This window comes from Aedes albopictus, chromosome 2 (genome assembly GCF_035046485.1).
Source record: "Aedes albopictus strain Foshan chromosome 2, AalbF5, whole genome shotgun sequence".
In the NCBI taxonomy this organism is placed as follows: Eukaryota; Metazoa; Arthropoda; class Insecta; order Diptera; family Culicidae; genus Aedes; species Aedes albopictus.
In genome coordinates, this window is record NC_085137.1 from 102,103,998 (window position 1) to 102,127,362 (window position 23,365).

A 23,365-nucleotide genomic window follows, 5' to 3' on the forward strand; every position below is an offset into this window, starting at 1 on the left:
GAGAGCATTCTTTTCCAGCGTTACTGAAGTTGTCAAAATACATTGTGAAGTAATTACAGCTGTAAGTGTTACACAAAATACTTGAATCTAACCTTCGTCAGTACGGTGATGAATTATAAGTATGAATTTACAAACTAAGCTATGAAAGATCCCAAAAAAAGTAGAACAACATAATATTCCCAAAAACTTTGCCTAAAGCGTGAAGAAAAAACTTTGCCGAAGACCGTAAAGTCATCTGTGATTAAGAAAGAAGCTATATCCTAGCTTGTAATTATCGTCTTGATGTTGATCGGCCTTCAGTGATAGTGAAGGTGCTCATGCAGTCAACTGAAAATTCTGATATTTTCCAGCTCTGGATTCAGGAACAGTTCGGATACGTCGACGGAAAGATCATGCTTCGGAATGATGGCCCATGCACATACATTTTCTATACAAAGCAATAATGGAAGATTCCAAAAACAGGAACCGAATTCTAGACCACCCGATAGGTAGTAGATTGTCCGCATCACGACGGTTTCAAACCGAACGGACTCAATGTATACCAAAACTTCCGTATGAAATTTTTGAGTTTAGCAAAGCCATCTTGACAAGGAAACGTTGACCGATTGAACCCCTGAAAAAGCCCTATACGGACCGAAACGTCGGAAAAAAATCATAAACTAGTGTTTTCGATTTTTCCAAAAGACTGCAAAGCCAAAATTCTGAAGCAAAACTATCCCAGTCGTATCCCGGCCAAGGAAAGATCATGAGTACATGTTCGACGAGAAAGGCACTATCACCACTAGGTGGATTAATCTGGGTTTTTCTCTCTACGTTAGCAAAATATAGTCCATAAGGATAAATTTTGAGCTTGTATCCTAAGTTATGTACCAAATGGATATACTAAGGCTAAAATAATACAGTTTTAGAAATGATATGGTAAAAAATTGTCAAGTAAGCTCAACTTGGACTGATTTTCATGAAAATAACCGTTATATCAAAGATAAACATCATAAAACGTAAATTTTGGACAAAATTCCCCACAATAGGAATACAAGCATAATTTATAAGTGAGAATCAACTAGGTAAGATGCACTCATGCTTCTTTAACACAACAAATCTCATTGAAACAAGTAAATTGCCATTTTTGTTCAATTTACGTTTTATTTTGTACAGTATTATGTGGCCTTTCAATACATGTATTCATTTCAAAAAATGAATCAGACATGTGAAATAAAATGATAATTTCTAAATTTGTATTTTGTATGAGAACTGATTGGACACGGTGTACACCCGCAATGTTGCATCTTGTTCATTTGTCTTTTAAAATTTTACATGTATATGTATAATTACACAACTGAGCATGCGCATTAGACCTGTTCACTTTGAAACTTTTTTTCTCCGATTCTCCGTGACACATCAAATTATCAATCCACATGTAAAACCAAGTCTTCAGTCCAAAATTGAGCCAAATTGATGAAGATTTAAAGGTGTATCAAATCGATTTTGTGTTTTTTTAGCCGTTTTTACAGAAATTTACTCAGAAATTTACAAAATTGCTCCGAAAAGATGCCGGAGATACCGTTAAGATATAGTTAGAACAATACTCTACAACTTTGCCGAAGACACTACGGTGTCTTCTTTTTTTTCTTGTATTACAGGCAAAATAATAAGTTTTTGCCTTGTATTTAAAACACCTTTCCCACTATTGCCCACGCGGGTTTCCACCCTCAAGAGATAGTGAAAAGTCTAATCTTTCACCTACCGACTGAGCCATCTGCGCCATTTTGCGCCGGAAATAGTTACTTAAGGTGAAAGTACACCTTAAAATATGATAAATTTACCTATAACTTTTTTGTTTTAAGATATAATGACTCAACATCTTCGGAAGAAATGTGTATTTTGACGTCTTGAACAAGTTTGTAGAAGGTCACAAAACTGTAGGATTTTATCTGTAAAAGCTACACTGAAAAAACTAGTTTTAGGGGTATTTCGCACAAAACGCTCCATATCTCGAAAACCGTAAGAGGTGGAGCTTTGACATGTTCTACGAAGTTTTTTCTCTTATTATGAGCTACAACTTTGCCGAAGACGTCAAAACTCTAAAAAAACTTTTTGAAGAAATAAAAATTTTATCTCACTTCTAGGGGTATTAATCATTGATTGCATTTTATAAGAAGACGTCTTTTTACATGCAGATAAACTTTGTAGAACACGCCAAACCTCTAGAACCAACCCAAAAAAAGTTATTTAATTTTGATCGCAAAATCATCGATTTCGAACACTGTGCGGTGTTTAATTTGCGTATTTCGAAGTTATTCAACAATTTTAGTTAAAAAATCACGAAAAAACACGATATTTTTACGATTTTATATATAAAAGTCATGTAATTTTACATTGTTTTAGGTGACTAAATTAATTAGCGATTACTCCTTTGTGTAACGAACATTTCGTCCATACATCGTTTATGTGTAGAAATTCGTTTTCATTGACTAATTATCAAAAGTATGTCACGTTGATACTAAAAATCGCACAGAGTTACCAGCACGAATTAAAACAAAGTTACCCATGACTAAGACGTCATGTCATCGTATTCTAATGTCTTTTGATTTAAGTATCAGAAATGGTGCAGATGGTAAGGCTCGAGATTGCGGATCAGAAGGTCCCAGGTTCAAGCTCAAATACATAATAAACTTTTTTTTTCTTTCTTTGTAGCAGTTAGGATGATGAATCTGCCGTGACTTACACGCAATCTCCCAAAGAATAATGATCGGGACCTGCCAATTAAGCCCATTCCAGGACCTGCTAGATATTTAGTTTATACTTGTTGACAATAAATCGTGTTGACGATATCAGCTGGGCGAAATATTGAGCATCTGTTTTGATAATGATCAATTTAGCTAAAACAATTCAATACGATGATGGAACTGCTTCTGGATGCAACATTTTACAGACAACTGTGGGTGGAGCTTACTTGTTATCTATCTACCCACAAATCAGCACAACTACACGATAAAGGCAAACTTCATTCTTACTATGCACTCTACGGTTCCGAAACAATGCTATGATGCCAAATTGCAATAAGATGCAGTGCGTAGTTTCATCAACTTATAGCAGGATCGAGACGCAAAAAAATGCTATTCCAGGACTCGAACCTTGAATCTCCGAATCCACAATCTCATGCTCAACCAACTGCACCAAATTTAAACTGATGCAGATGAGACAAATAAGTGTAATGACGTTTAAATCATGGGTAACTTTGTTTTATTTTATGCTGGCAACTCTGTACAATTTTTAGTATCAACGTGACAAACTTTTGATAATTAGTCAATGAAAACGAATTTCTACACTAAAATGATGTATGGACGAAATGTTCGTAACACATAGGAGCAATAGCTCATAAAATTAGTCACCTAAAACAATGTAAAATTACATGACTTTTACATGAAAAATCGTAAAAATATTGTATTTTTTGGTGATTTTTTAACGAAAATTGTTGAATAACTTTGAAGTACGCAATTTAAACACCGTAGTGTCTTCGGCAAAGTTGTAGCGTTCACTTTTAAGGATCAGGTCGCATACGTTACCTCTAAAGCTTCCAAGATGTTAGGCTTCATCTTCCGCGTAGCTAAAAGTTTTAAAAATGTACAGTGTCTAAAATCTTTCTATTGCTCACTAGTTAGGTCAGTTATAGAATATTCTGCTGTTGTTTGGGCACCGTACTACCAAAATAGTATCTGTCGTCTCGAGGCGATTCAACGTAAATTTGTGCGCTTCGCCTTACGTCATCTCCCGTGGAGGGACTCTCAGAACTTACCAAACTACGAAGATCGTTGTAGACTTATTGGGTTAGAGCTCCTCCATGTACGGCGTGAAGTTTCAAAATCACTGTTTGTTTCGGATCTTCTACAATCAAGAATTGATTGCCCTCCGTTGCTTTCGCAGTTGCCTTTGAGTATTCCATACCGTCGACTTCGGAATAATTCTTTTCTTTTTCTTCGAGGTGCTCGTACAAATTATGGGCATAACGAACCGTTCCTGGCAATGTGTCGCACCTTTAATCGCTGCTTTTCCGAGTTCGATTTTCATCTCTCTCGGGGTACTCTCCGAAAAAAATACTACCAGGTACTTGCCTCTCCTTCGCCTTAAAATCAGCCTCTAGTTTCATTAGTTAGGATAGTTTAAGTAATTATAAGCTTTTTGTAATGTTAGATTTAAGCAACAATTGTATCATTGGGAATCCATGTATTATTCTGTTGGTACATAAAGAAAATAAAGACAGTTAAAGACAGTATTGTTCTAACTATATTTTAACGGTATTTTCGGTACCTTTTTAATGCAATTTTCTGGATATTGAAGTACATTTTCGTGAAAATGCTCGAAAAAACACAAAATCGATTTGATACACCTCTAAACCTTTATCAATTTGGCTCAATTTTGGACTGAAGCCTTGTTTTTGCATGTGGATTGATAATTTGATGTGACACGGGTAGGTCAAAAAAAGTGAACAGGTCTAATGCGCATAGATGACAGTACAATTCGCAGTTGCTACTCCGTGATCGATTAGTGCAATCGAAATTGCACAAGGAACCAACAAATGGAGCTTGGGAGTAGCTACTGCTCTCATTGTGCATTTTCGAGAATTCCAAACTCTATTAAGTCAACAACGGCGCCGGCTACGTCCTTACAGTCATCGAGGATGGGAAGGAATGTTGGTATGACGTGCGTTGCTACTAGAGACCGAGATCACCTCATCTTCTTCACGACTGTCACGGGAAGGAGTTTTTGCTAGTGGGGAGGGTGAAAAGTTACAGTGTCTGGATTCACTTTGGTAAGTAATGTAATTCATGCAACCTTTAATTAAATAAAAAAAACTCGTATTCGCTATGACTAAAACATTACAGATGCCGACACCGAAGATGACGAACCATTCAAATTATTTTGTCAATGCATAGATGAAAGAAAAATACTAAATAACAGAAGGCGACCCGGAAACTTGTGCCGACACTTGACGTGACGGACCCTTCAAAACTTGTTGGGTAAATACTCAAATGGTTAGGTTTTAAAAATTATCAAACAGTTGTTTTTATATGGAACGAACTCACCAATAAAATTCCCTCGTTGGCTCCAGTGATGATGTGCTCCTAATCGTACACGGTCATAAGCGAACCCAAAACCCACACATTTCAGCGCCCAGGATTATTTCCGACCGAACTATCACTTTTCACTGGTGTCTGCTTTGCCGTAGCGCCACCAGCCAGAATGCTGGACTAACAATATAATTCAACTTTTGTTGCCTTTGTACTGTAATGTAATCAACAATTCGAGATTATGCAAAGGATCGACAAAATGATAGAGACAGGAAACATTTTCACTTTTCAAAAAATGGTAAAAAACTGTAACTTTTCGAAAAGTAGCAAAGCAAAGCAAAGATAACCGCATACATCGTAGTTGCTATTCTGTGATTGACCAGAACAATCGAAGTTGCACAGAGATCCAATGAATGGTGCTTGGGACTAGCTACAAACTCTCAATGTGCACAATTCGAGATTTCAATATTTTAAAGTCAATAACGGCGTCGGCCACGTCCTTACGGTCATCGGGAAAGGGAAGGAATGTTAGTTCGACAACCGTTGTTACTAGAAACCGTGGAATCCACAGGATCCCCACGATTGTCTTGGGAAGGAGGTATTTGTTAGTAGGGTAGGGTAAGGTGTGGATCTTGGAGCTACCTTTGGTAGGTGATATGATCCACTAGTTATATGGAAATACACGACACTGTCTTCATCCCGATTATGATTTATTTTGTCGCGATAGTAAGAGTAATGCACATACGTCAACGATCGTTCTATATTAAACGCGTCACCGCATTGATCGTTTACACAACCGTGAAAACCGACTTTCCCACGAAAGTTATCGTACGCTTTAATTTCGCATTCAATATTCGCGTCCTCATCTCCCTTACCGAGAAACTGACCGACACACGGAAATAGTCGCGCGTTTCTTACAGTATTGAACTTAGAGTATACGAAGAATAAACTTTCAAGCATAGATAGCTATTTTCGAATTATGTATTTTACTAAGAGTAGTCCCATGTGTTACCTGTGATCGACAGTCGTTGAGGTAATTAAACCTATTATTTTAAATTTGTTCAATGATTGTTGTGAACTCCAATCACTTTCTTCGAACATTTTTGTCGCTTCAATATTAGGCTTGCACCAGAACAACAAGATTAATTTGCAGATATTACAGACTCCAGGAGTCCTTATGAAAACGCATTGGCGAAATTACCCCAACTTCTTCTAATATGTAAAGAAAAAAAAACTCGGAATAATATCACCCAGTTCCATGTCATCGCATGAAATGTCAATGCAACGCGACCGCGATTTTCATCGCAACTGCCACAAACACGCGTCACATTTCGTGTTTTCCGCCAGACAATGCAACCCGATCGAGATCCCCATCGCAACTGCCCCAAACACGCATCATTTTTCACTTTTTCCATCGAACCAAAGCTGTAACTTTTTTAAAAGTGCATCAAAAATTCTATTTTTTTCTGTAAGTTGCTTAACTAGTAGTCTATCAGGCTATTTAACATGAAATTTAATATATTTAAAAAAATGTACCGAATGCAGTGAAAATCTGAGCATTCATAACTTATACAATGAGCTTTGAAAAACGATTGATATTACTTTAAATTGTTCATAAGAAAAAAAAAGTTGTAGCGATTCGATTTGTTATACAGTCAGGTGTTTTAATTAGCATGAATTAGCAATAAGTTAAAATTCACAAATACAAAGAAATTAAAAAAAAAGCCGCATAAATGAAAACGACATACAAAAAAAATCATCGTCTTATTTTTGCATGATTCGTCAAGAAATGGTTTTACATGCGGTTTTTTGAATTTTGAACTGAGTTTTTTTACGCGTTACGTATCCCCCACGTAAAAAAACCTAACTGTATGATGTTTAGGTATTTTTTTCTATTTTTAACAGAACTCTTTTATTATTTAATACCGGACATCTTGTTACTTCCATTCAAAACTTATTTATATTGAAGTCACCTTGAGGGAATTTAATTGAACTATAATTACCTTCCAGAATTTTAATACAATGTGGAACATGATGTGGAAGTTTTGGCTAATTTGGTGTTTTAATATTTAAATCGCTTTATTTTTTACATCTCAGCAATTTTATACTAAGTCAAATGATTCATTATATAGGTCATAATCGCTCAAAATTTCATTGCATTCTGTTCATTGAATCCGGAGAAATAACAGTCTAAAGTATGCTTTTAACTAGAATATTTATAATTTCATGCAGAATAGCCCGATCTTTCCCAAATTTGGACCATTGATAGACAACTAGTTGACCAACAAACAGATTTTTTTTTTCGAAAAGTTAAAGTTAGTTGATTATTTATTGAAAAATGAAAATGTTGCATGTGCCGATCATTTTGTCTATCCTCTGTATATTAGTTTCAATTTGTAAACATGAAATCATTCGGAAAAAAATCCATACAGTAACGTTCAAAATAAAAATTTAGTGCTTTCAGAAGAAAATGTTTTCCTAGGGTCAATATCAGATCGTTAGAAAAGTTTCACTGAGCGTAATCATTTCAGCTTCCTACCTAGATCCTCGCAGTAGCGAAGCTGTACGACCATGCCAGCAAAATCTTGGAGCTCCAATTATTTCAGCCCTAAGCGAGGCTATAATTCTCCCGAACGTTCAAGGGTTGTAGGTAGCTCCATTTACCAGCGTGTCAGCATGATTAACCCTAAAAGGGATACCTGGGGTCCATTGGACCCCAGGCGCCTTTCAGAGCTCGTCTTTGATGGAACACACTCAGCGAGGTGACGAAACTGAGGCCATGAAGGTATCCCTTACAGGGTTAAGGTACATTACGAAGCTGTAGAGTTTTCTCCGGAACTGTATTAATTTTAAGTGCCCAATTTTGTCACCCAGCACTGGTAAACGGTGGTTTTAACCATCGTACAAATGATTTATATTTGCGTAAATTCACGCCATACAACAGTTGATGATTGGTATGTATCCGTTGAGTAATCTTCAGGTCGGAAATTATAGGCTTTTAATTTTTTTTAAATTTATTATTTAAGTGGTGTTGCATGCCAAATGAATGCACATGAAATTGTAGATCTCAGCGATGATAGTATACATCCTTGTCTCACTCCAGCAATGACCCGGATGTGATCGGATAATACACCGTTGTGCAATACTCGGCACGAAAATGCCCTGCACTGTGCTTCAATGAGGCCGAAAAAACAGACCTCGTTTAATGTTATTTGAGACGGTCTGAAAATTCACATATATAAGAAATAATTGATACTTTTTTGATAAAAACTGAAAAGAGTAAAAGAAGATTTTGAAAACTAGTTTTTCAAGTTCAGATACAATTTTTCCTATTGTTTAGTTTATGTATTTGCTGCAATATTTGTATTTGGGAAATCATGTACGTAGACCCTTTTTATTTAAAAAAAAAACTCAAATTTGACAGAACATATTAGGAAGTTTTTTACCATCCTGGGCTACTTGGCAAATGTTGAGGCTGGATCTACAGAGCAATGATAAAGTTAGGGTTTCTGGGTAGGCATTTTTTTCTAAACATCCTTTAAATATCCTGAAACATCTTGGAAAACATCATTACAATCCAACAAACCATTTTCGAGATATGTTTTTTGATGAAAAAATCAACGGTCTTCTAAACTTTTTAAAAGTAAGGTGAGGAAAAATGGTCATGTGTTGATTCCAAAATAAATGTTCCACAAAATCCAGCACATGAACAAAATTGCAATCGTGACCATATAGTTGATTGTGAATCCCGAAATATCTTGTTACTTGTTGTGTTACATTACATAATTCTCGAAATTCTATACCTTTTAAATCAGCTGACTGATTTTTATTACACTTAAACCTCTTTTTTTTTGCAGGTTATTCTTATGCATTTTTGATTTATGCACCTAAACCCTGTATAAAAAGAGAATGAGCTACTCAGCACCAATATTTTGCAAAAGAAAATATAATACTGACGGTCACTGTGGCAACGACGGCCAGTGCACATTTATAGGGGAAAGCAAGAGGAGATTTTAGGGGCGTTTCAGAGGTCCCAAGGGGTTTCACTGGGGTACAAGTAGATCTCAGAAGCATTTTAAGGGGGTTTAAAGGGTCCTATCAAAGGACTTCAGGGGACTCTAGGAAGTCTGAGTGGAAATTCAAAGAATCTCAGGGGTGGATATTGCGAGAGATTGTGAGGATATTGATTTTCGGAACACAGACGTTTTCGGTGGTCTAAGGAGAATTTCTAAGGCATTGCAAAGTTTCAGACGATTTTTAACGGGTTTTGGAGGCGTTACAGAGGCGTTTTAGGTGAATTCTGAGAGTCTCAGGTCCATTACATGTTGCTCGAGAGGGTTTTAGGGTGATTTTGGAAGCATTTCAGAATGTTTCAGAGGATTTTTAGAGACACATTCACTAAAACTCTTGAAACCTTGTGAAAAGCCCATGAAGTGCCTTGAAACGCCTCTGGCATATCCATAATCCCATTTAAATGCCCCTGAAACTCCTCGAAACGTTTATAAAAGCTCCAAAAATCTTACTAAACACCAACTCTTCCCTCCCCAAAACTCTTTGAAATGCCTCTAAAATGTCCCCGAAATCCATTGTTACACTTTTTTAAGGCTCCTGATAACCCCTTATTCCCTTGAAACGTTCCCAAATTCCTCAACACAATGTATTGAATCGCCCCCTCTTGGATCTTCCGGAAAACCCTCCTGGTTCCATCTCAAACGCCCAGGAACAAGAACTATTCCCACAACGGGTTCAAACAGCGCCCTGAAAAGGGCACAGTAAAAACGCATAAAGCGTAAAGTAAAGCTTATAGCTACTTATCAGACCGGGTTCTGAACAACATAACATCCTGAAAATTCAGGCTTCTTAGGTCAGTTTAATTTGATCATGTGTTTACCGAGTACGTGTTCAAGAGTAAATATGTATCCTGGAAATTCAAGATAACACCAAACAAAATTGCTTTTGAGTGAATGCTTTTTCGATATCGTAAACAATATTGTGTAAGCATGTTGGTTCCCATGGAGAGGCATGTTGCTAGACAAACAACGCGGATGTGCTGCTCGACAAAGCGTTCTAATCATTTCAGAAGAAAGAGGTCAAACTGAAAGGTCTGATCTTCATACGATGCATTATCCACCAACTTGACAGTATAATCCAGCCAAATTTTGGGAATAGCAAGGCTACAAATAGTTCCAGTTAGCCTAGTGGTTAATGATATGGATCGCCAATTCGGAGACGGCGGGTTCGATTCACGTTCCGGTCGGGAAAATTTTCTCGACTCCCTGGGCATAGTGTATCATTGTACTTGCCTCTCATAATATACAAATTCATGCAGGCAAAGAAAGCCCCTCAATTAATGACTGTGGAAGTGCTTAAAGAACACTAAGTTGAAGAGAGGCAGGCCGAGTCCCAGTGGGGACGTCGAGCCATAAAGAAGAAGAAGAAGAAGAAGGCTGCAAACAAGCAGTTTTATCAAAACATGTTCAAGGTATTCAAATGTTGGTAATTTAAAAGGAGCATAGCGATTTAGTGCACATTCAATCGATATCTATCAGGTTCATCCGAAGATGTAATATTTATCCACACATCCGGGGAAGTGTGTATCGAATAAGCATTCCAGGAAATCATCATCAGAGGAAGTTAATCGCCGCTCGTGGCATAACACGCGAGATTGCCATTTCGTTTTACTGAAAGTAGCAAACATCGGGTATAACGCATAAAGCGAAACCGCATAGGTGTTGATTAAAGCTAAGACACCTAGATAGAAATCCCTCTACGAAAGTTAGGTTCTTGGACTAAAGCTGTTCATTTATGCTGAAGATTGGTCTGAGCTGTCATAACTGAGTCATCTGATTTCAGAGCTGTCATTATTTTTTTTTTTAATTTTAATTCTTTAATTTATTCTTGATTAAAGATGGAGCAGTGATAACATAAAGGACAGCACTGAAATGCTTTAGATACAAATTGTCGAATGGACAAAAAACTGAAGATGATAAACCAAAACGCCCCTTTAAATAAAAGAAAATAGATTTTCTTTAACTTCATTTTTTTTCAAATTCTTTGTTACATTAGTGTACAAAATAAATGTTTCATACAAACGCTTTTGTTATATTGCATATGCGCATAACTTAAATGTATACACTTCTATCACTGAAAAAGCGCAAAAATGGCGTCTTATAAAACATCATTAATGTTATAAAAGATGTTTTCCAATACAATAGTAGAACATACGTTGATGTGTTCAAGATGTTTTCTCTAACATTCCAAATACTAACCCGTTCTAGTCAAGCTAGTATAAATCCTTCGCAAAATTGAAACTGTTTTTACATCCATGTGACGACTAAAAATTATTTTCAAGGATTTAATTTGCATAATATAGGTAGTCAAATATTTCCATGTTAGTTGATATATTGTAGTATGGCTGAAATTCATGTGCCGTTCTAAATTTATAGTGAAATGAGTACAATTAGTCTACCGTGAGGTCGCCATTCACCGCTCATGCCCCATTTACCGCTCATTTTGGGTCAATCATACAAAAATGATCAAATGTTAGTAAAGTATCATAACAAAAGTGAATGTAACATGCTGCCACATTAAAAAACTTTCATTTCACCAAGTTTTTATATGGGTATACCTGAAATCACGTTCTCAAAAAATATTTCTCACACTGCGCTGCAGGACAACATGGGAACTGTTCAGGGCAAACAGCGGAAAAAACATCCAACAGGTAAAACCCGTTAAAGATTCCATTTTGACAAAACAGGTTGAACTGAACGTCATGAATCATCAATACTTTGGTAAATAAAAGTTATTTGGTTTTTATAAATGAATAGTTTCTGTGATTTCATGGAAAAATAATCCAGTGAGCGGTGAATGGATCCATTATGAGCGGTGAATGGATGCATGAGCGGTAATAGGAGCCAAGAGATAACACATTTGAATTTTTATTTTTTCGGTTGTAAGCATATTTTACAATCGTTTTATATTTTTTCTATAATAACAACATAATTGTTGAGTTGTTAACGTAAATTAAAGTGCAATATTCGCAAACGTCGATTTTTAATGTCATATACTTTACGAAAATGCCGTTAAATGAGCGGTGAATGGCGACCTCACGGTACATAAATTCATGCGCTTCTTCTCCGAATGGAAATAAGAATGAGAGTTGAATCGTTTTTTGATGTTTCCTGAAGTTTCCCATCAAGTTTTCTTAAAACCATCATGGTAGCTGCCTAATGCAGTGCCGTTAAAAAAACGGGTATCTTCTTCAAAATCAAAAAATATTATTAAAAATATTATTAAAAAAAACGAATGGCGTAGAAAAAAAGCTTGAAAGCGAAAATTAAACCAATTTGATTCGTTAAAATTCAAATATTGTTTTTTCTTATTAACGAGATTTTTAGCCCTAGGCTAGTTCATCTCGGGACCTGAGGATCGAAGTAGGCATCGCCGCGGACGGACGTGTTTGTTTTTGCTAGTTGCGTTTATTTTCGTGTCCTTCGTTTCCTTGGATTCAAAAGTGATTCGGCTTGTGCTACGCCACCCGGATTGCGGAATTGGTGTGGAAAGGATACTCCGGGAGTTTTACGCTACGTTTCAGTGTGCAGCCAGTGCGACAAACTTTCCACTGAGCAGTCTTTGGTTTGCGAGTGATTCACAAATCAATCGTGCGGCATCTTTTCAATTCCATTTCATCCGCATTCAGAATTGGACATTTGATGATAGCACTATACTATCCGAGAAGTGACAAACATAAAAAAGTAATAAATATGACTAAAGAATATTGTGATTAAATTGATGCGAATTTTCTTGGCCGCGAATGTATAACAAATTGTCAGTTTTTCCCAAAACAAATTTAATTCGATAATTTCGCTGGTATTACGCCACCCGGTCGGTTTTCCGCGTGTGAAAGTATTGAGTTGTCCAAAAAAGGTCTCACGACACCTAATGCAAGCCTATCCATATACGTGAGAACAAAAGATATTTACAAAGTTCTTACAGATAGATTAACACGCGAAATCTGAACACAAACCACTACCACACAGGAATTTGGATTGGTCAATAAGTGCATAGTGCAGCAAAGTGTCAATCGCGCATTTCGATGTAAAGCCAGTAACTGCTTGCTAGGTTGATCACTTCGCGTCGTCCACGTGGAGACATGAGAAATTTGGGTGAGATCTTTCTTATTAAAACAAAATGACGGGGGGTAAATGTTATACATGGGGTAATTACAATACTAAATACGTGCCAGAACCAAAAATGCAAATTTTTGGTTCAGGAAGTGTTAATGCATTTCAGATATCCAATTGATATCCGGATGCATCAATGCGGGGTTTACTGTTTCAGAAGACGACCTCAGGATGCACGTGGAAGTCCAGGCATCTTCGAAATGGGTCGTTGGATGTGCAGTAGAGCTATCACCTTTCATCTCCAGGATTAAAACTGTTTGCGCCTATGACTAAAAGTTTTTGTCAGAAAATAGACGCAGACATTTTTCTTCCATTTTTCACTGCCGGTCAGTGGGCGATGGATTGTACATACATACATACATACATAGGCTAGTTCATCTCGGGACCCACGCTTTACTTCCCTTCCGAAAGAAGAACTCACATTTTGCGAGTGTGGGATTCGATCGCAGGTCCTCGGCGTGATAGTTAAGTGTTCTAACCATCACACCAGATCCGCTCCACAATTCAAATATTTTCTAATATGAGAACCAACATATTTTAAACACAACATTGCATAACATCTGTATTAGAAGGAAGTTGATGATGTAAATAACTTGCTTTGTGAACGTCAATAAAACATAATAAAAACTAGCGATATTACTGCTCAGTTTTTTAGTAGTTTGTTACACTAAAACCTCTTTTTATGCATGTTATTTTTATGCACTTTTAATTTATGCACCTTTTTTTATGCCCTGCATAAAAAGAGGGAAAGCTACTCAGAACCAATAATGTGCATAATAGGGAGCGGACCTGATGTGATGGTTAGAACACTTGACTATCACGCCGAGGACCTGGGATCGAATCCCACTCCCGACAAACTCACAAAATGTGAGTTCTTCCTTCGGAAGGGAAGTAAAGCGTGGGTCCCGAGATGAACTAGCCTAGGGCTAAAAATCTCGTTAATACAGATAAAAAAAAAATGTGCATAATAATATTTATTAATGACGGGAACTATTGCAACGGCGGCTGGGGGGTGTTTACAGAGGAGAGCAAAGGAAGGTCTCCAGTTAGCCTAGTGGTTAAGGCTATGGATCGCCAATCCGGAGACGGCGTGTTCGATTCCCGTTCCGGTCGGGAAAATTTTCTCGACTCCCTGGGCATAGTGTATCATTGTACTTGCCTCACAATATACAAATTCATGCAATGGCAAGCAAAGAAAGCCCTTCAATTAATAACTGTGGAAGTGCTCAAAGAACACTAAGTTGAAGTGAGGCAGGGCAAGTCCCATTGGGGATGTCGAGCCATAAAGAAGAAGAAGAAGAAAGCAAAGGAAGGTTACAGCTTCGTTTTTGGGTATTTCCGATAGCCTCATGTGCGTTACATGGGGTCCGAGTGGGTCTTAAGGGGGATTCGGAGTCATTTCAGGAAGTCTTAGAGCATTTTAGGCTGGTTTCAGAGGCGTTGCTGAGGCGTTTTTAGGGGTTTTGGTTTAGGAGGACTTTTGTAAGACATTTCAAGATGTTTCAGACCATTTTCGGCGTGATTCAGAGGCATTGCGGAAGCATTACGGAGAAGTTTTCGAGGTGTTCGGAGCCTCTCAGGTGCGTTACATGGGGTCCGAGGGTGTTTAATGGGGATTTCGAAGGCAATTCAAGACGTTTCAGAGCATTTTCGGGGGGTTTAGAGGCGTTACGGATGCGTTACGCAGGAGTTCTCAGGGGTTTAGAAGCCTCTCAGGTGCGTTACATGAGGTCCCCGGGGGGTTTAAGGGGGATTTTTGAGGCATTTCAGGAAATTTCAAAACAGACTCTGAAATACCCTAAATCGCCCCTCAAACCTTTTGCAACGCCCTTTAAAGTCTCCTGAGATCCCTTGAATTGCCCCTAAATCCCCTTGGAACGCCCCTGAAACCCACTTAACACTATTGAAATACCCCAGAATTCCCCGTAATCACATGAAAACACCAAAACATCTTGACAGAACACCCTTAAAAGGCTCCTCCAATCCCCCGAAACAACCCCTTAAAACGCCCCTGAAGCCCCTTGAAACCCCCTTTTTGGGTTCTCTGGGAACTCTCTGGAAACCCCCTTAGCCATACCTCAACTGCCCAGGAGCAAGACCTGTTCTCGCGAACTAGAATCCAAACTTAATTTATGCATAAAATTCCCTCTTTTTATGCCTTTTTTTATTTTATGCACATTTTTAATTTATGCAGTCCCAGCCATGTGCATAAAAAGAGGGTCTAGTGTATTACCATACATTACTAAAACGGGATTGTAACGTAAGACAGAATTTCAAAAGACTGAATACGGAGGGCTGAAATCAAGAAAGTGTGACATAAGGCTGAAATTACAAAAGGATGAAAATTGAAAAGGCTGAAAATACGAAAATGCATAGTTAAGTAAGAGCACTTCTTCTTTTTCTTGGAGTAACGCCCGAACTGTGATAGAGCTTGCTTCTCAGCTTTGGCATATCGGCACGAAGATACTCAATGCCAAAGGGAATCAAGAAAATTTTCATAAAATTTTCATGAAAAGTTCTTGGTCCGAACTGCGAATCGTACGCATAACCCTCAGCATCGGCTCTAGTTTCGAAACTGGACTTATAGTGAAAAAAATAATGGTGCATACCAACGAACGCAAAAAGGATCTGATAATATCCATATCGTTAATTTATCCTTCTTTAAACATGAGCTTTTCTTTGGAGTCATGTTATTTTGAATAATTGTTATCATTACGGCTGCTTAAACGATATCATCAGAGATTTTCCCTTCTTTGAAATGTATACTATTCTTCTGAAAAATACTGCCTTAGTAATATATGCGTTCAATAATCCATAGCATTATGGCCAGTCGTAAAACTTTCCGATTCAGAACATACTAACTGAAGTATGTTCCCCTAAAATGGCTTAGTTTGGCCAACCATGAACTAGGGACGGTAGGACCATAGACTAACTTGAAGACCTGAAAGTACCAAAGAAAACCATTGAGTTTTGTGTGTCCAATGGCGTACAATAATATTCATTACCTTGTATTTCTTCCGCGTAATTTGCATTTGTGTAAATTATTTTTAGTGTGTTACATTATGACACCGCTGGTAGGGCGATTAATCGTCAAGCTCAAGCAAAACCTATGCGAGTGCCACGGCTGGGTAATCGACTAACAAGCAAATTTTTAAATAGATCGTAAAATCAATGAATGTATGTAATTATTCCCAATTAGAATGATCTGTTTGCCTGAGATGTTAGTGTTGAGGTTAGCCTTTAGGCATTTTGTTATTTCAGCGTTTCGTAATTCAGCCTTTTGTACGTAACGCACTAAAACATAGTTACGACTGAACATGTTTACAGTTTCACTAATAATACTATACTATAACATCTTTTTGGACTTTCATTTCTGAAGATGTTTTCTGTGTTACTTGGGTAGAATTCCTGGTATCGTAAAAAGGAGTAACTCTGATAGTTTTTCAGCAAATTTCCTTAAGATTATTTCCATGTCACAATATTTCCTAGTTTTATTTTTTTTGGGACATCAGTTATCAATTGTAATTGAGAGATCGGGTGATTTTGAATCTTTTTGGTAGCTCAAATCATATCAAATCTTGAAGCATAACCACAGATTGGATTCTTAGGAGTGTGAAAATGTTGAGAGAACAAAACAAAACATAGGATTTTTAATAATTCAAATATAAGTTTTTGGAGTACTGAGTGAAAAACACAGCGAGTTCATCTATCTAGGGGAACGGAACCCATCTTCAGCAGAGTGCTTCCATTTTCATCCTATCGAAAACAAAGCTATTATGTCTTATTTGTTCTATTTTTTTTTTTTTTTTGTTGGGAGTGAGCATGCATGATAACAGAAAGAAAGATTAAAAATGCGTTTCAAAACGATTGAACATATGTATCATAAAAATGTACAATGTTATCCATTACAAATGAAAACGTTCCATATTTAATATAAAATATACCGGTAAAACATAAAATATTCTGATTGAAAGTGAAATTTGGCATCTTCAAATATTGTGGAGCGGACCTGATGTGATGGTTAGAACACTTGACTATCACACCGAGGACCTGGGATCGAATCCCACCCCCGACAAACTTGCAAAATGTGAGTTCTTCCTTCGGAAGGGAAGTAAAGCGTGGGTCCCGAGATGAACTAGCCCAGGGCTAAAAATCTCTTAAAGTATTACTGAAATGCTCCATAATAAAAAGGAAATTGTATATTGCTCCTTGGAAAAATTAAATTGCTCCATGAAATATACAAGGAATTTTTCATTTTTTTTTTTATTTTAGTCTTCTTGAAAAAGATTAAATATATAGTATACTACGAGAATATTACGTTTCTCAGCTAAAAAAAATATAATTGCCCTTAAAAAACGGATAAATGCACCATAAAGGTCCCATGACAAATATTTGTCCAAACAAGCCCAACAAATGACCAACACAACGTGAATCAAAGTGTCCTTGGATAAATGTCAGACTTTAATGGCAAATAGTATAATGGCACCTTGAGTATTAAATATCAAAATGCACATATGAAATATGAAATGCTCCATAAAAATTAAAAACGATATCCTTTTGCTCGACGCCACATTTGTGTTATTACAGAAAACTAGAATGTTCAGAATAAAACTTCCAGCAAATGTAGTCTTGATGTTTCTGGCCATAAGTGCAGACATATGGTTTCTCAAACATATATTTTAATTAGTTTAATGTAGGGAGATATTCATCTAATGCTTAAACAAATGACTCAATCAATAAGTTCTGTTAATAATATTTTGTAAAATTCTCCTTTTGCTTGAAAATATGTTACCAATCATTTACCAGGGCGAGATTCTCTCGTAATGTCATGATTTTGGAGAAATTTATAATTCCTTCTGAGATTTGCATACACTTTCTTTTTTTCCAAGAGTTAAAAAAAGTGCGTCCTTTTTTGAAGAAGAAGAAGAAAGACACTACACCGTTTCCAGTCGGAGGCTGCACGCACAGACTGAACATTACTAAATAACACGAGACAACGGAAAACACAAATAGCACTAAGTGGCCCAATGGTAAATTTTCCGTTTAACAAAAAGTTTTCCCCGACTGCAGCGGGAATCGAACCAGCACTCCGAGGCTTACGAAACGCCCAGACGACTGACGCCGCTAACCGCACGGCCAAAAAGCCCACCGTTTTTGTATTTAGATGAAATATAACTCCTTTCTCCTACCAAGATGACACCCTGGATGGTGAGATTTTTCCATGGTTTTTGTCATGACTTGTTTGAAATAATCTGCAACTTCACCGAAAATACTAAACATTTATTTTACAAGTTCGAATTTCTTCTTCAATACCGTAGTTTTCTAAGAATCCCCATAAAGCGTGTTTAAATTTATGCATGAACTCCAAGCTCCATGAACTAGAAATAAACATCATAGCTGTTTACTAAGAGCTTTCTTTGCTAATTTGACACCCAGAATGGTCTACCATAACACTCGCGCATTAAAAAAGATAAAAAGATAAAAAGTAATGAATAATCAAATCATTAAAGTTAAAAGCTTTGTACATTTTGTACAATATTAGATACATGCGAACAAAAAAATGTGGAGTAATTGCAAACAAGAACTTTTTTCCTTTCCATTACATCAGCCTGAATAATGCATTATCATAACTTACTTCCACGCTTCTAGTCGTAACGAACGGAAGCTTCCAATTTCCAAATCAAATCAGCGGTAGCCTTCAATAGATCCACTTAATCGTTCACTAATCACTTCTTTCCCCGAAAAGTTTTTAATCACTTTTTCAGGGCACGCGTTCGCTAGATAAACTCTTCCAATTTCCTTGTGCGACTGGAAAGTTGGCAATCGGATTCCTTAGCTTTTCTTCCTCCCGCCACCTTTGTCACACTTGCACCACTTCAGAACACTCGCATTATGCCGTAAAACTTTTCCCGCATCTTATACTCAGGAGTTGGAAGCGTGCCCAAATCTTCGGCGCTCTTGAAAGTTGGGCCAATCTCACTGAACGCCACCAAACCAAAGATTTCCTCGAACAATTCCCCGCACAATTTGATTCAATTTCTCCGACAGCTTTCACAAACGATTACATGAATTTTCATTACCAGCAGGATCGGACCAAGCGGAAACCCGCCTCTCTGTATGAAGTCCTTTCTTCGAAACAACTCGACCCTGCATCCCGGTGATCCCAAAACTCGGTTTCCTAATTCCAAACACGGATCGATGTGATGACGGCGAGTTGAAATCTCGTCATCCCAACTTTTCACAAAAGCTCAATTTTCCGTCATTCACACATCACAGAAACACGCTTCGCAGAAGAATATCCCATCAAACCCCTTTCACGCTGTAAAGTCACCACACATCTCGACGTTGATCTCGGTCAAAACCAAAATTGAAAAGAGCCACTCGAGGGGGCCCGTTCTGTCAATACGCCGCCAACAAACGGCGAGCACAATACCAGAGTTCAACATCAAAGCACAACCTAGCCTTGAAACACCACACCACACAGGCCTTCAGAGAAGATTGGGCATAAACCGTTTTAGGAATGTGACTGCCTCCAAAAGTCGACTGCACGCGGCGAAGTTCAAACGGATACTGAACTTGAAAACCGACTCTGGCTGACGGATCGCATCGGGATCCCCACAGCTCAGTTAACAGTGCTCAGCATCAACGCCGGTAGAGCAAGGAAGGACGGCGCGGCGTATTGGCGTTGTTGGCGCGTCGTCGTCCGTCGTCCGTGTGTCGTCGGGCCCCATTCACAGATTTGTAAACAGCTGGTACGTCCAAGCGATAGCAGTGCCTTGCCTAGTGTTGTCGTCGTCTTCGGCGATGCCGTAGCGTAGCGTAGATTCGAATGAACCCATTCGGAACGAATCAGACTAAACGAACGGTGGAAAACAGTTTATTAGTTGGAGCCATGCCATGTGAGTCAGGTGTTCATCGGCGGCTGGCGCGCGAAAAATGTTTGAATTCATGGGGGTTATGGAGGCATGCGCAGTACGATGCGACATGAACATCGGTGCAACATGTTGCGAGTGGGTGGCAAGTGAACATCGATCAGTGAAGTTAATGTTGTGTGACAACTTCAGGTTATTATCGACAGTAGCATTAGGAGAAGATAAATTGGCAATGAATCACGAGTAACCATGTGTCTCCATTTTCAGCACATTCACGTTGACCAGCTTACAAACTGGTACCAGTCTAATGTGTGCTTAATACGCGTATACGGTCTATAACGGAACCTGTTGTTTTGCCATTATTGGGTTGCCATGTGCATAAAGAGAGGGAATTTCATGCACAAATCAAGCCAAGGCTTCAATGAAGGAACTTAGTTCGCGAAAACAGGTCTTACTCCTGGGTATTTGAGATGGGAGCAAGGGAGATTCCGGGAGGTTCCCAGAGAGCCTAAAGAAGGGAGTTCCAGAGGGATTCAGAGGCGTTTAAGGGAAATATTTCACGAGCATTTTAATGGTGTTCCACCAGGTTTCGTTGGCGTTTTAATGGGATTATGAGGATTTTAGGGGCGTTTCAATAGTATTAAGGAGGTTTCAGGGACGTCTCAATGGGCTTGAAGGGCATTCCAGGGGGTTTTAGTAGCCTTGGATGGGCGATACAATAGGTCTCAAAGGTGTTTCCAGGCTTTTTAAAGGCATTCAGAGAGATTCTTGGGATTTCAGGAACGTTTTTATGGAAGTTCCTAAAGGTTTTAGGAGCGTTTGATAGCATTTCAGGGGCGTTCCGCGTCTCAGGGGCATTTCAAATTGATCAAGTCAATTTCAATGGCATGTTAATGGGATTACGGTTGGAAATTTCAAGGGCGCTTCGAGGTATCGAGGTCAGACTCGCAGCAGGTGGGTTTTAGGAACATCCCTTAATCAACAGGGTTTCAGGGGCATTTCAAATACATTACGGGGATTTCAAGGGCATTCGAATAGCATTATTGAGGTTTTAGGGACGTTTCAAGGGGTTTCTGGAGTTTTGTCTCTGAAAATCCTTGCTTTGAAAATCCCAGAAAGAAACTTAACCGAAAATCCTCCTAAAATCTCCATGGACACCATCGAACAAACCTGAGACGCTTCCAAACCCCCCAAAAACGCTCCAGAAACGCTTCTACCCGCTGAAAAACCCTCTCAAACTTTCTGAAATACCTCCGAAATCCTTCTAAAACCCTCACAGACCACATCAACGCGCATGAAACCCTCCGAACCAAACAGTCACCCCCCTTCCCCCCACGAAGCGCATCTTTAACGTCTCAATACCCAACAAAATCTTCTATAGAATCCTCAAATTCCTCCTAGAAGTATTAAGAAAATTAAGAGTTCAGAGTTCTTCTAGAAATATATCCAGGGATTTCTTCAAAAAAAAAAAACTCTTTCCACAGAAATATTTTTTGGGATGCCTTAAGTTCCTCCATAAATTTTCCAAAGAATTTCTATAGAGAACCTGCTTAAATGGCTCAATTGATTCCATAGAAATTCCTTAAATTAGGTTACGCAAAAGATGTCCCCCCCCCCCCCATGTCACACCTTTTGTAATGGACATCCTTTGAACTTTGTTTATGGATTATCATATATTTCTGAATCTCCACTTAACGTAATTCTTAAACGTTCTCAAATTTGTTCATAAATAAAGCCAGGAATTTCATTTCCAAAGTAATCCGGAGTTTTTTTGAAGAATTTTTTCATCGATTTCTTCGAAAAATCTTTCAGGGCTTCTTCAATAAATTTCTTTATGGAATGTCTGCAGGAAATTCTCCAGCAGTTCTTCCATCATTTAGTTTAGTGATTCCAGCAAATATTCTTCCAGAGATTTATGCAGAAAATAATAAAAAGATTCATTCATGAGCTTCTCCGGGTATTAGTCCATGTACTTCACCAGTAATTCCTCCTGGAGCGAAGCGTACCATTTGTTTTTTTTTATTCAGAAAATTGTTCAGATACAATTCCAAGGAAGTTTTACATAAATTCCTGTTGAAATTTCTTATGTGAATTCTCTAAGTACGTAAGCTTCAGAATTTCTCCACACATTCTGTCATTGATTCTTTTAAAAATACGTTCACGAATTCCTCCGGAAATTCTCCGTGAACTTTGGTGAGAGATTTCTCTAGGATTTTTTCAAAATATTTATTATTTAATAAATTCTTGTAGATATTCCACCAAGAGTTTTCGAGGAAGTGTTTCCAGGAATTTATTTAGCAACTCCTTCTTGAATTATTTTAGGAATTCCTAGGGATTCTTTCACATTTCCTCCAGGCTTTCATTACAAAATATCTCCATGGATTTCTACAGGAATGAGATAGACCTTTTTTTCAAAATTCCTCCAAGGATTTTTACAGAAAGCCATCCATGGATTCCATCTAAAGTTTACTCAGGAATTCCACCAAAAATGTCACTAAAGGAATTCCCAAAGTAATTTCTGCAAATTCTTCAAAAATTCTGGTTCAAAAGATGGTTTCTTGCTGACATTTATGAAGAATTTCTTGAACCACTGAAGGAGCCTTCAGTGGTTCAAGAAATTCTTCATAAATGTCAGCAAGAAACCATCTTTTGAACCAGAATTTTTGAAGAATTTGCAGAAATTACTTTGGGAATTCTTCCAAGGGTTCCTCCAAGAATCTCTTGATAGTTTCGTCAGAGGTTATTGAAGAAACGTCTCAGAGATTTCTTTTTGAAATTCTTCCTGCGGTTTCTGCAGAAATATCACTTGGGATTCCTTAACATATACTCCCTGGAGTTCTTTCAGGTATTTCTCCATAGAATTTTACAGAAGTGTTTCATGAAATAACAAAAACCGAATATTGAAGTAATTCTTCAAATGTAACCTCAAGGAATGTTTTAAAGTTTCTTGTCGAGAATCCTGAACAAATTATATTGAAGCAATTTGAATCGTTGGATGAGCTACTGGAGGAATCCCTCGAGAAAAACCTGGAGGAACTCCTTCAGATAGCTCCCGAATAATATCTTAAAGAATAATAGAGACGAACCAGCCAAGGGCTGAAAGTCTCTTTAATAAATATAAATCAAAATCTAAAAGAATTTTATGAGAAACTTTCGGAGAAATTTATGGACAAAATCCTAGAAAAGTTTCTCAGACAATCCAAGCAGAAATTTCTGAAAAAAAATCTTCGAGTATCCGTGA

At 37.8% G+C, this 23,365-nt stretch overlaps 1 protein-coding gene across 4 annotated transcripts in view; it reads right to left on the reverse strand.

Annotated features, from left to right (window-relative positions):
- LOC109419738 (trissin receptor) overlaps window positions 1-19,877 on the reverse strand; it is a 326,442-nt gene extending 306,565 nt beyond the window's left edge. For 3 of the 4 annotated variants that reach the window (XR_009997449.1, XM_029852724.2, XM_019694013.3), the window contains exon 1: window positions 18,888-19,876. The gene's annotated coding sequence lies outside the window, so the exon portion shown is untranslated. Of the gene's footprint in view, window positions 1-18,887 lie in introns of all 4 variants that reach the window. The other variant, XM_062850150.1, reaches the window with a different exon arrangement.
- Window positions 19,878-23,365: the final 3,488 nt, after the last annotated feature.